Genomic DNA, 12557 nt, shown 5'->3' on the forward strand with positions numbered 1-12557 from the left:
TTGAATCATATTGATGGGCGTTTTAGAAGATTCGACGGAAGCAAATTAAAGTAAAAAACAAAACAAAAACAAGCTACAATGTCATGAAATCAAATTAGGTAGAAAAAAGTTTTAATTAAATCCTGAAATAGTAAACAGATTCTCCATTATTCACTCCAAATGAGATATATGTGGCGCGGATTAGTGTAAATTTAATTTTGAATCTCGAAAATCATTAAATGCAGAAATTTTATTTTACGATCAGCAATGCGACACATTTTTATACTACATAATCGAACAGCACATAAAACAATTTTAGACTGACAGCACAAAATTGTATCAGGAAAATAACATATTACCAACGTACGTTTTCTGAAAATTCTAATATCAAATATGACAAAGAATAAACGGGAAAATACATATGCCAAATGTTTTTGAGCTTTTTGCAAAAGCAAAATGTACAATCTTGAGGCAGAGACCTTGAATGTGACTGAACAGAATTGCAAGTAAATAAGGTTATAGCCTTTCCGACACCCTAACATTATCACGTGACCTCAGCGCTCCGTTGTCTTGCTGAAGCTGAAGGAGATTGTTTGCATAGCTAACGACAGCGTTGTAAGGACGACTTGAATGAAATGCATTGCGCTGCAGATTTTTTGAAGGCTTATCTCAGCTTTCTTCTAGCAGTTCTGTATTATCCATGGATGATATCTGAAAGACACGTTTTCACACAGAATATCAAGTCTTTAGTACGTGCTATAGTACAGTGGGAACAGAACCCAAATGATGGCAACATTTTCAGTCGCGTAATTTACGATGAGATGCTTCTCAAAATTGACAACAGATGACATATTCGACTCTGACACTATTATACCCATCACTCTAATTTATTGATGTCATCTGGTCACTGAGCTTCGCTGTTCCTGGCAGTGTCCATTGTAACCACGTTACATTTGACTCATCTTTGAAAGATCAGAGAAGCGCACACGCCAAAGATAAATATGATCTCTTACCTATCAGCCGTGTGTACTGACAGATATAGCCTCGTTTCAGTGTACACAGAACATCTCGCCATCTACCTCTTACCGATGACTTGTCTGAACCTCCCTGGACGTCCACGCAGAATTCGAAGTCTGAGAATTCGAATTATAAATTCAAACAATATAAAGTCTGAAATTTTGACATAAAACACCGTAAAAATCTTGTACAAGTCGATAAAAGACATCACAACAGTGAAAAAGACTTTTGGTCAAAAGTTAGCCCCCTCCCCAAATAATCAATTCTAATAGCAGATAATGGACCATCATAATGTGAGTTATTACACTAGTAGCACAAGTTGTCGACAATCTAATAGATTGACATCTGCTCTTAGTCTATACAGCTTGTGGTAGTTTCAACACTTTAATGAACGACTACTGAGCACTTCTTATTTGTGATGATTTATAAAATCGAGTGGGATCGGATATATTGATTTATAACTCTGTCTAAATAAATGCTCCCTCAAATAACCCAACGGTACTAACCGAGTAAGTTATCTGGTTGACCTACATCCCAGTAGAATGTTTCAACTTCGACGTCGCTCACCCAGTAATAAACCAGAGAATCAAAGTCATCCACTGTGACGTACACTCCAATCCATAAATCACTCCCCTTCTCCAGCTGACTGTTGACAAAACTTTAGAGAACAGGCCGTTCAGTATGTCGATAGTGTCATTTGTTGTATTTGCCAAAGTGTCATTCGTTGTGGTGATCCTCTTTACAAGTTATCAATGAAGCAACATTTTACCGCAAAGTATGACCCATTCAATCACCGAGTATCATATCATAGCTGTACATGTAATTATCAAGGTACGATGTATATTTAGTAGAATGTCGTGTCTGTCACTCAACCCTGTAGCACACACAGCCGTATACTGGATGAGTGGTTGAAGGCGTTACATTCGCTTTCAGTGTAAGTAAAGTCTTGACTTTACCGTTCAACAATATAGCTGTACACATTATTCAAACTTCGATTGCACTGCATTGGGCATTTAAACAAGGCACTGACTGTTATATGAAAAGCAATAGCCGGTATATTGAACAAGGGTTCAGTTAAAACAATCTTCAAAGTCAATTCATTCATCTTACATTATAAGTTCTATTTGAAATTGTGAAACAGACAAAACTTTTTACTGTTGGCGAGATTTCTGTTCGTGACCAGGTGAGAATTTTACCCGACTCGTTTGATTTGCATGTTTCTTTATTTTGCGTGCCCAGGTGTGTTAATGAATTATTTATTTTGGTCCTATATAAACCCACACCATGCCCACGTGGCGCTTACTGTTGTGAGTACTGTGCATGTTGCACACAAGTGAGAAGTTTGGATCTTCAACATTCTAATGTCTACAGTGGAAAAGTCTAGAGGGGTAGGCGTTTCCGAGCGATATATTGTCATTAACGAGAGAGTTCTCTTGACTAATCGTGAACTTTCATTTTAACCAGACTATATATTTTGCACCTGATTAAGCTTATCTTTGCAATATAGGGGATTTGTTTTATCGTCATCTCGATTTACGTCAAGTGTTAGTCTTCGTAAATGACGTAGTTTTGTCTTTCATTCCATCATCCTAATTGCGACTCGCTGGGGTCTGCTCATGGTTGTTGTAAAAATTTATACGGCCAGTAATTTGACCCGTGCGTCCTATACATATAATAATAATTACACAAACCAAAAACTGAATGAATAAATGGATGGTTCCTTACGGTGGCCCAAAACACCTGTTCTCCGCATTCAAAGTCTGCGTCGCATTCAATTGTTTTTCTCTCACATATGTCTCCGCATTCAAAGTCTGCGTCGCATTCAATTGTTTTCTCTCACATATGTCTCCGCATTCAAAGTCTGCGTCGCAATCAAATGTTTTTCTCTCACATATGTCTCCGCATTCAAAGTCTGCGTCGCATTCAATTGTTTTTCTCTCACATATGTCTCCGCATTCAAAGTCTGCGTCGCAATCAAATGTTTTTCTCTCACATAAGCTTATGTCTCCGCATTCAAAGTCTGCGTCGCAATCAAATGTTTTTCTCTCACATATGTTCTCCGCATTCAAAGTCTGCGTCGCAATCAAATGTTTTTCTCTCACATATGTCTCCGCATTCAAAGTCTGCGTCGCAATCAAATGTTTTTCTCTCACATATGTCTCCGCATTCCAAGTCTGCGTCGCATTCAATTGTTTTTCTTCACATATGTCTCCGAGGTATGCCTCAGTGTACGTTATTCCGCGAAGCATAATTTCTATCGAACAGCGCTCTCAGACGGTCGCTATTGACAACGACGAACATTGTATCAAGTTATTTTCAATAGATTATCGATCGAAAATTTGTTTGGACGCCGCTTGTGCCGGCCGGGCGCTCGTGTGTTGAGGTCACGTCATAAACATTTCCACAATAACCCATATATTGACTTATACACTTAAATATCAACATTGAAGGTATCCGTGGTTTCCTGTACTGAAATTAAATCGACGACAATTTTTTTAGTTTTGGTGATACTTTTACGTACGTTTCGGCACATTTTGGCGCACCTCGGCGTAGTTTGGCGCCATTGTGAACGGGGGGGGGGGGGGGGGTGGGACTACACGCGAGTGAGCGAGACAACAATTTATCAATTTCGGACAAAAGGATATCGATCGATAACGTTCACTGCACGATTACAGTGGAGACTCTACGCCCATTCGCCTCTGTTCTGTGTTGTTCTTGCAGTTTCCAGGGATTTTCATAGTTAATATTCGCCAAAATTGGTATAAATTACAACAACCTGACTGGTATTTGGTCTGTATAATTTAAGAGACGCTAACCGATTAAAATGGGTCAATATTAGACCCTGATTCTGCATATGCAAACGCTGTAAGATCGCCATTTTATTGAGGGCAGGAGCAAAAATTCAGCGATCGGAAAAATAAAATGCAACTAAAACAAGTTGTGGTGTTGTGTCCTTGGCAAGGCACTTTATTCCTCATTGCTTCTCCCCACCCAGGAGTGATGGGTACCTGGTAGGACAGAGGTTGTTATGTGGCGTTTAGCTCTGCTGCGCTTATTGGCTGCACATGTGAGCTGTTGTCTGCTCCCCAGGGAGTTGAGAGGTATCATATTAGGTCCAGTGACCAGGGGTAATAATAATTGTAAAGCGCCTTGATCACATCTACTTGTGGATATGTGCGCTATATAAGAACCAAATATTATTTTATTATTATTATTAAATTCAAAAAACTAAAACGACAGCAATTTGTATATATATCAAGGAAACACCGTGCCACTTTTCACTATAATTGGTTCAGAATTGAGAAATTTGAACGAGCGATAGTTGTACGGTCTGTTCAGTACATTAAACGCAATTGTTTTCTATGGGAAATCGAGCAGAGTAGACACATCGTAAAATGAAAAATACATCTGAAAAAATCCGTTGGTTTAACTTTTTCATTTCGCTGTTATTTTTTATAATATTTGGTATGACACATACCATGAAGGTAACTAAAACTCTATGTTTTTATTTTTTTTAGTTTCCCTCTTTTTTTATGAAATGACGAGTTGAAGATCGTTTTGCTGTTGACTGTGTTTTTACTTGATTTTGCATATGTCTCTTATCGCTTACGTATTTTTGGAATTCCCTTGTGAAATTCTTCCCAAAATATTATAATTGTAAGGGCAGCATATACGGGAAATAGGACCTGTTGCTCTTTCATTAATATTTAGATGTGCAGCAAGGAAATACGGCGAAATTTTCAACATGACGCGGGAGGTGAAATGGACTCTCCGAACGCGCACTCCACGTATGTGTGGCAAAAATTCGGGACGCTATATACCGTACAAAATGGGGCGCCTTTGGGCCGTAGTGCACTTTCACCTCCCGCGTCATGTTGAAAATTTCGCCGTATTTCCTTGCTGCACATCTAAATATTAATGAAAGAGCAACAGGTCCTATTTCCCGTATATGCTGCCCTTACAATTATAATATTTTGGAAGAATTTCACAAGGAAATTCCAAAAATACGTAAGCAATAAGAGACATATGCAAAATCAAGTAAAAACACAGTCAACAGCAAAACGATCTTCAACTCGTCATTTCATAAAAAAAGAGGGAAACTAAAAAAAATAAAACCATAGAGTTTTAGTTACCCTTCATGGTATGTGTCATACCAAATATTATAAAAAATAACAGCGAAATGAAAAAGTTAAACCAACGGATTTTTTCAGATGTATTTTTCATTTTACGATGTGTCTACTCTGCTCGATTTCCCATAGAAAACAATTGCGTTTAATGTACTGAACAGACCGTACAACTATCGCTCGTTCAAATTCTCAATTCTGAACCAATTATAGTGAAAAGTGGCACGGTGTTTCCTTGATATATATACAAAATTGCTGTCGTTTTAGTTTTTTGAATTTCTCGACGAAACTTGTTTTAGTTGCATTTTTTTTTCCGATCGCTGAATTTTTGCTCTTGCCCTCAATAAAATGGCGATCTTACAGCGTTTGCATATGCAGAATCAGGGTCTAATATTGACCCATTTTAATCGGTTAGCGTCTCTTAAATTATACAGACCAAATACCAGTCAGGTTGTTGTAATTTATACCAAATTTTGGCGAATATTAACTATGAAAATCCCAGTAAACTGCAAGAATAACACTGAACAGAGGCGAACGGGCGTAGAGTCTCCACTGTAATCGTGCAGTGAACGTTATCGATCGATATCCTTTTGTCCGAAATTGATACATTGTTGTCTCGCTCACTCGCGTGTAGTCCCCCGTTCACAATGGCGCCAAACTACGCCGAGGTGCGCCAAAATGTGCCGAAACGTACGTAAAAGTATCACCAAAACTAAAAAAATTGTCGTCGATTTAATTTCAGTACAGGAAACCAACGGATACCTTCAATGTTGATATTTAAGTGTATAAGTCAATATATGGGTTATTGTGGAAATGTTTATGACGTGACCTCAACACACGGGCGCCCGGCACAAGCGGCGTCCAAACAAATTTTCGATCGATAATTGTGGAGGGACCGTGGATAATCTATTGAAAATAACTTGATACAATGTTCGTCGTTGTCAATAGCGACCGTCTGAGAGCGCTGTTCGATAGAAATTATGCTTCGCGGAATAACGTACACTGAGGCATACCTCGGAGACATATGTGAGAGAAAAACAATTGAATGCGACGCAGACTTGGAATGCGGAGACATATGTGAGAGAAAAACATTTGATTGCGACGCAGACTTTGAATGCGGAGACATATGTGAGAGAAAAACATTTGATTGCGACGCAGACTTTGAATGCGGAGACATAAGCTTATGTGAGAGAAAAACATTTGATTGCGACGCAGACTTTGAATGCGGAGACATATGTGAGAGAAAAACATTTGATTGCGACGCAGACTTTGAATGCGGAGACATATGTGAGAGAAAAATATTTGATTGCGACGCAGACTTTGAATGCGGAGACATATGTGAGAGAAAAACATTTGATTGCGACGCAGACTTTGAATGCGGAGACATATGTGAGAGAAAAACATTTGATTGCGACGCAGACTTTGAATGCGGAGACATATGTCAGAGAAAAACATTGATTGCGAAGCAGACTCTGAATGCGGAGACATAAGCTTATGTGAGAGAAAAACATTTGATTGCGACGCAGACTTTGAATGCGGAGACATATGTGAGAGAAAAACAATTGATTGCGACGCAGACTTTGAATGCAGAGACATATGTGAGAGAAAAACATTTGATTGCGACGCAGACTTTGAATGCAGAGACATATGTGAGAGAAAAACATTTGATTGCGACGCAGACTTTGAATGCGGAGAACAGGTAGTTTTGGCCACCGTAGTTCCTAACATTTCTACCCGTCCCTGTGGGTACCTGGCAGGGTTAACCCTAAAGAGCATTCAAACTGGGTCAGTGGTTCCATAGAGCCTGCAAGAAATGTAAATTTACTAACTCTATGAATGGTCAAACTGTTTAACTCACTTGGCTTCATCCACACAGTCGTACACTACTAAATCTGCACCAGGAGTTGCTCTACACCTATTGCGGGCGTCCTTCCAGGATTGGTGGCCGTCATATCGAAAGAGATAGCATTTATTCTTGTAAGCTATCCAACCGTTTCGACAGGGCATCAGAGGCGATGCTGATTCTGAAGCTGATGTCACTAAGTTCACAACGACTAGAATATAAATACACAAACAAAACTTATCAGGTGCAAGACTTTGAAACAAAATTGGACTTCTTACCCGCAAACAAAAATAATGTGTTATTTATTACTTAGGGGCTAGTCAGTTTCTTAGGCCGGTCGAGGGGGGTGGGGGTGGAAAAGTACTATGTCAACACAAATACCATACATACAACTAGAGACAGTGGAGCGCAAGATATCTATGATACAACTTAACTGTGCCCATACGGACGACTACGCGACACATAAAATGAATTGTCCTGGAAGTTCTGAAGAATCCTGTGATTTTAGACCCAAACAACCTGGATTCTACATTCGTTGTGATGTTGGAAAAAATTGTCAACAACAAGTGCATATTTGAACAGTAAAGGAGCGCACCTTAGCAAATTGAGTCCGATAACAGATCTTGCTGTTGGACTTTTGAAAATCACACTACTTCATTTGACACAATATTACCTGGTGATTGTCTCTTCTTGTGTGAAATCCTAATCTTTGATTTACATATTATCGTTGTCATTGCCGCCATAATATTCTCTGGAAACTTTTGATCATGACAATGCCTTTGATTAATCAATAATCCCTTATTCCTCTGCCACTTCTGCATTCGATGCGACGGAGCAAAGCAGTCTGTGCAGTCAGAAGGGCCAACCAATAAATGACATGTATATGTACCTGAGACGAACATTCAATAATTTTCTCTCTGCACTAATATTTCTGAATTCTACATTTAGTTGTTCATATTATTCTGAAAATTGCCGGATGTAACTCTCGGATATCCGGAGCTTTGACAATGTTTACTTCATTGATCAAGTGAAAATGTGACTAATGAATTACAGTGTATGTACCCTCCACTGGACTGTTTCCGACACATTTCCGCTCTCACGGTCTACATTTCTTTATTTCCGTGCAGCTGTCTGTGCGTCGTGTGACTGTTGCTAGGGAGCAGCTGTAACATATCCCAATGATAGATTCTGTATACAAATGTAGGTAATATCTCGTCGCTAGGACAGTTGTCTTTTAACTGAAGACACATGCATTAAAGATGGAGCGACTGTACTTAAACCAATCAATACACCATTGTATGACATACTTTAGTAAACGTTATTCAAGCGCGGTAGCTCACATGCCACCCTAGGGCGGGTGGTTGCGTTGGGAGGGGGGGGGATCTGGAAGGATGTGATCAAAACTGTGAAATAATGCAAATACTTTGATAGACAAGAGAGCCTTGACAGAATCATAGTTAAACCATATGATGATCATAGGATATGACCAATTTTGTACGAGTGTTGAACATACACCTGGTATGCTGAGCTGCTACTATGGTTGCCTGAACCATACGACGGTGGATATTATTTCAATGACAAATAATTATATCCCATAAGTTATGGGTTTATCAGCAATTAATAAATTGGTAAAATAAGGAACGAGGTTTGCAGAAAGTAAATTTTTTCACTGCCATCACCTTGGATGGACCTTTGGTTCAGTTTGGAAATAACTCCATGAGAAGAAAATCTATAATATATTGTATACAGAGAGTACTTGGGGATAAACACTTTACTAAGGGCCTATATGATGTGTTTCAGACAACTATCCGTATCTGTCTGTAGATTGGGTGACTGGAATCTATCCGTATCTGTCTGACGATGGAGTAACTGGAATCTGTCCCTTTCTGTCTGGGATTGGGATCTCAGAAAACTGTAATATCATACCACCAGTAACAACGCAGTCATCGTTTAATCAACTGTGTTTGTGCTCTGTGGTCGTTGTCTAAGGTTTGTCATACGCAGGAGTGTTACAGTCTGCCGATGCCCCGTCCTCCTGTCCCGAATAGTGATTTTTTGTATGTATCCTGACCTTTTCAATTTATTTGGATGGGAATAATTACTTTCCGACTTCGTTTGTGAATATTTGTTAAAACGTTTACAACTTTTAGATGTTATATACATGATAGTCACGGCAGCCGTCGCCGTGTTGTGAGGGCCAACATGTACGAGTCAAGTCGACAGTTGGCTAGGTGCACGTCAATCGTTATGATTTTGAGATTTATGAGTTTTAACTTTTAAAAAGTCAACAATTTACAGGTATTGGTAAAGCAATATACAAGCTTGCCATCAGTCCATGCAACCATTCGCAGATTCGGTAAGTATTTCCGTGGCAGCATACTTGACAAGGTCCGATTTGTCACACACGATATTGTCTCTTCCAGGGAACCAGAATAATTACAAAAGTTCATAAAAGTTGAGTTAAGTACACTATTACTTTGTACTTGAAAGAAGGAATAAACGCCCTCTTGCGTAATGGTATGGCGATGAGTATTACTCTTCTTCCTCCTACTTTAAAATACACGTCGACGTCGTCATGGTTACCGTGTTACGTGGCAATACATTACTCTGTGTACGTTACATGGCCGTATTGTAGTGTCGACATAAGCAATGTCGAGAGGACTGGAATAGACTGGAATAGAACAAACATTTTTACAATGGAGGAAAACGAATGTCCGACGACGGGTGTTACATATAGACTTCTTGTCCCAATACTTGCTGCAGCCGACTTTGTTCGATTTGCGCTGTAGTTTTATCATTCATGAACGATTTCGTCAGTGATTTCACATCAGTATCATAAAGAGTTTACCATTATTTTGGTCTTCGCCCAGTGTTTTGGTTCAAATCTGACTCACTCTCACTTTGTAAGTTGAAAAAGCGCAGGGAACTTGCACATGACTCATACGACTGACGGGGCAACGGATGACAACACTTTATGTTGTAGAGGGCGCTGTCAGTCGTCATTTTTCATCTGAAGAACTTGCAAAAGTAGCGAAACTGCGAACGATGACAGGACGTTTCCAAAGAACTTGGATTATTGATGTACAGTTCACAAGTTATCCTTAAAGGGAAACCTAAGTCCAGCGACTTTGACCGTTTATCCCTTCCAAAATCACCCTTGAATAAAATGCAGCTCAAATTTGCAACATAATTGCACGCGCCGACGACTACGGAGCGACGAAAAGAGACGTTGAAGTAGACGACATTTATGGAAATGAGCTCGGAATCCCATGGGCGCGAAAGGGCTCATGGGAGGAGCGTGCGTGACGTCATCGGCGATACACGAACGTGTGTGACAGCCTACCAAAGCATTGGAGTCTATGACTGCAGGAGTGCAGTTCTGCACGTTACGACTCTTTAATGCTCAGTAGCATAAAAAATAATTAACTGTTGTTCAGTTGAGTGCAAAAATCACTCAAGGAAGAACAAACGGAGTCAGCTTTTACCGTCTTCCCACAGAACAGCTTTTTCAAAGACAGTCAGAGGCTAAACTTTAAGTTGGGCGAGTTTTAATCTGTAAAAGATACAACGTTATGTTCTAATTCTTTCAGGATGATTGTTTTATAAGGGATTTCGGGACTCTAATACCGATTCAAGACGATACTACACAATGCGGTTCGTATCTTGACATGCTGAGTCAGCCTACTATCACCGGTTTTATTCGGGACTCTCCGAAGACGAAACTACACAAAGCGTCTCTTATCTTGACATCCCGGGTCTGCCGAATCTCTGATATATAACCAATAAATATAGGCAATTTCGGGACTATACTGGGTATTATTGATATTACAAGATACTGGAAACACTTCTTGCCTACCGTGTCTCGGCACGCCGGGTCTGAGAAATCGTCGATAGGCCTGTCATATTTACCCGATAAACATCGATTGCGCCGGGACTCCTAGGCTAATATCCATACCAGACGATCCTAGATTTACTTGCACTGTGTGGTGTCGGCACGCCGGGTCTACGAAATCACGGATATTTATCCGATAAATATCGGCGACTTAGGATTTTAACTCTGGTACTGGACGATACTTTGTCAAATTGTGGGTAAATATCCGATGTATATCGGAGATTTCCACCTAACAGATCTGACCACCCGACTACCTCTGTCCGACTCTTAGTTCTAAAATAGCATCCATGGCCGGTAGTCAAGAATACTGTATGTTTTACATTATTACATTTAATAATGCACGAAATACATTTTTTACATGTAAAGCATTTATTTCATTAAATGTCCGCACGGGACTTCGTCGAGAGGGCCGATCGGATATCATCGGCGGGACTCGGGAGGCCCTTGCACAAATTTCTTTAGGCCTACATGTAAACATTTTACTTGGCGATCGGGACTTGAACAGAGGACATATCGGAAATCATCGGGAGTTTGGGCTGGTCTTGTATGAAATACATTCCTTACAACAAGCTTTAAGACGATACTATTTTTTAAACTAGCGGGCAAATATCCATTATATAGGCGATTTCATCACTTTGTAGATCTGAGTAAGCCCGACTTCCTAAGTTCGACACCAGCTTCGAAAAGTAGACGACACTTTCACTATAATAGATTTGTCAAATCGCGAATAAATATTTTCCGATACATATCGGAGATTTAGCAACCTTAAAGATCTGGCCAAATTCGACTTACACGGTAACACATACAATCAGTCAATCATTCCGTATCATTCACGAACCAAAAATTAATTTTAAGCGACTGATACAGTGTTGCCGCCAGGACGCGCCCTTGCGCGCGACAATGTCCCCAAAACGCCGGAACCCGTTGTCCCGCACTCTTGTGTACTGCCGGTCACCTCGGGCGCACTCGTGAGTCGACTATGATGGGTGTAGTCTACAAGTAATATCTGTTACTGACGATGATCTTTGTTTTGCATAATTATTGTGAGGCGTAAACAACGTACTTTCGGAGCTAGCTATATGATTAAAAGTAATTAAAACGCTGCACTTGATATCATAATTTGCTTGACTGTAGTTCGTCTGAGCTCTGATTTGCGGCAGATATGGTATACTGCTTAAATTGCCTGAAATGCAAGCATAGCGACGTGGTCCCGGTAACTTGAATTTTGTTCAGTGAAACTAATGTGTTACGAAATAATGCAAAATTTGATTGACAACTGCTTGTTGTCCCCAAAATGTAAATGTCCCCAAAACTAAATGGTAATGGGACACAGTTTCCCCTGATCTAAAATTCCTGGCAGCAACACTGCTGATACAGAAAACTCTGTTTTAGAAACGTAGCGTTGAAGGATCGCAGGGTCACTCAGTCTCTCCAATCCAGTTCGGGGCCTGTACAAGCGCAGTGACTCCCTCCGCTGAATCATACACAAAACGCAAACAACCAAGATATGAATGATGAGATGCTTTCCAATTATTACATATCTTGGTTCAAATTAGTATGGTTTGATTTCAGTCAGTGAAAAGTAATACTCAATGTCAGAAATATCGCTGTCCGAACTCTCCATAGTCGTCTTACGAACGCGCTGAACTGTACACAGTACATGTACTCCTCCAGCTGCAAGCACAGGCGACCCAATAGGTTC

The sequence above is a fragment of the Ptychodera flava genome (assembly GCF_041260155.1).
Source record: "Ptychodera flava strain L36383 chromosome 3 unlocalized genomic scaffold, AS_Pfla_20210202 Scaffold_27__1_contigs__length_13241970_pilon, whole genome shotgun sequence".
NCBI classification, from domain to species: domain Eukaryota; kingdom Metazoa; phylum Hemichordata; class Enteropneusta; family Ptychoderidae; genus Ptychodera; species Ptychodera flava.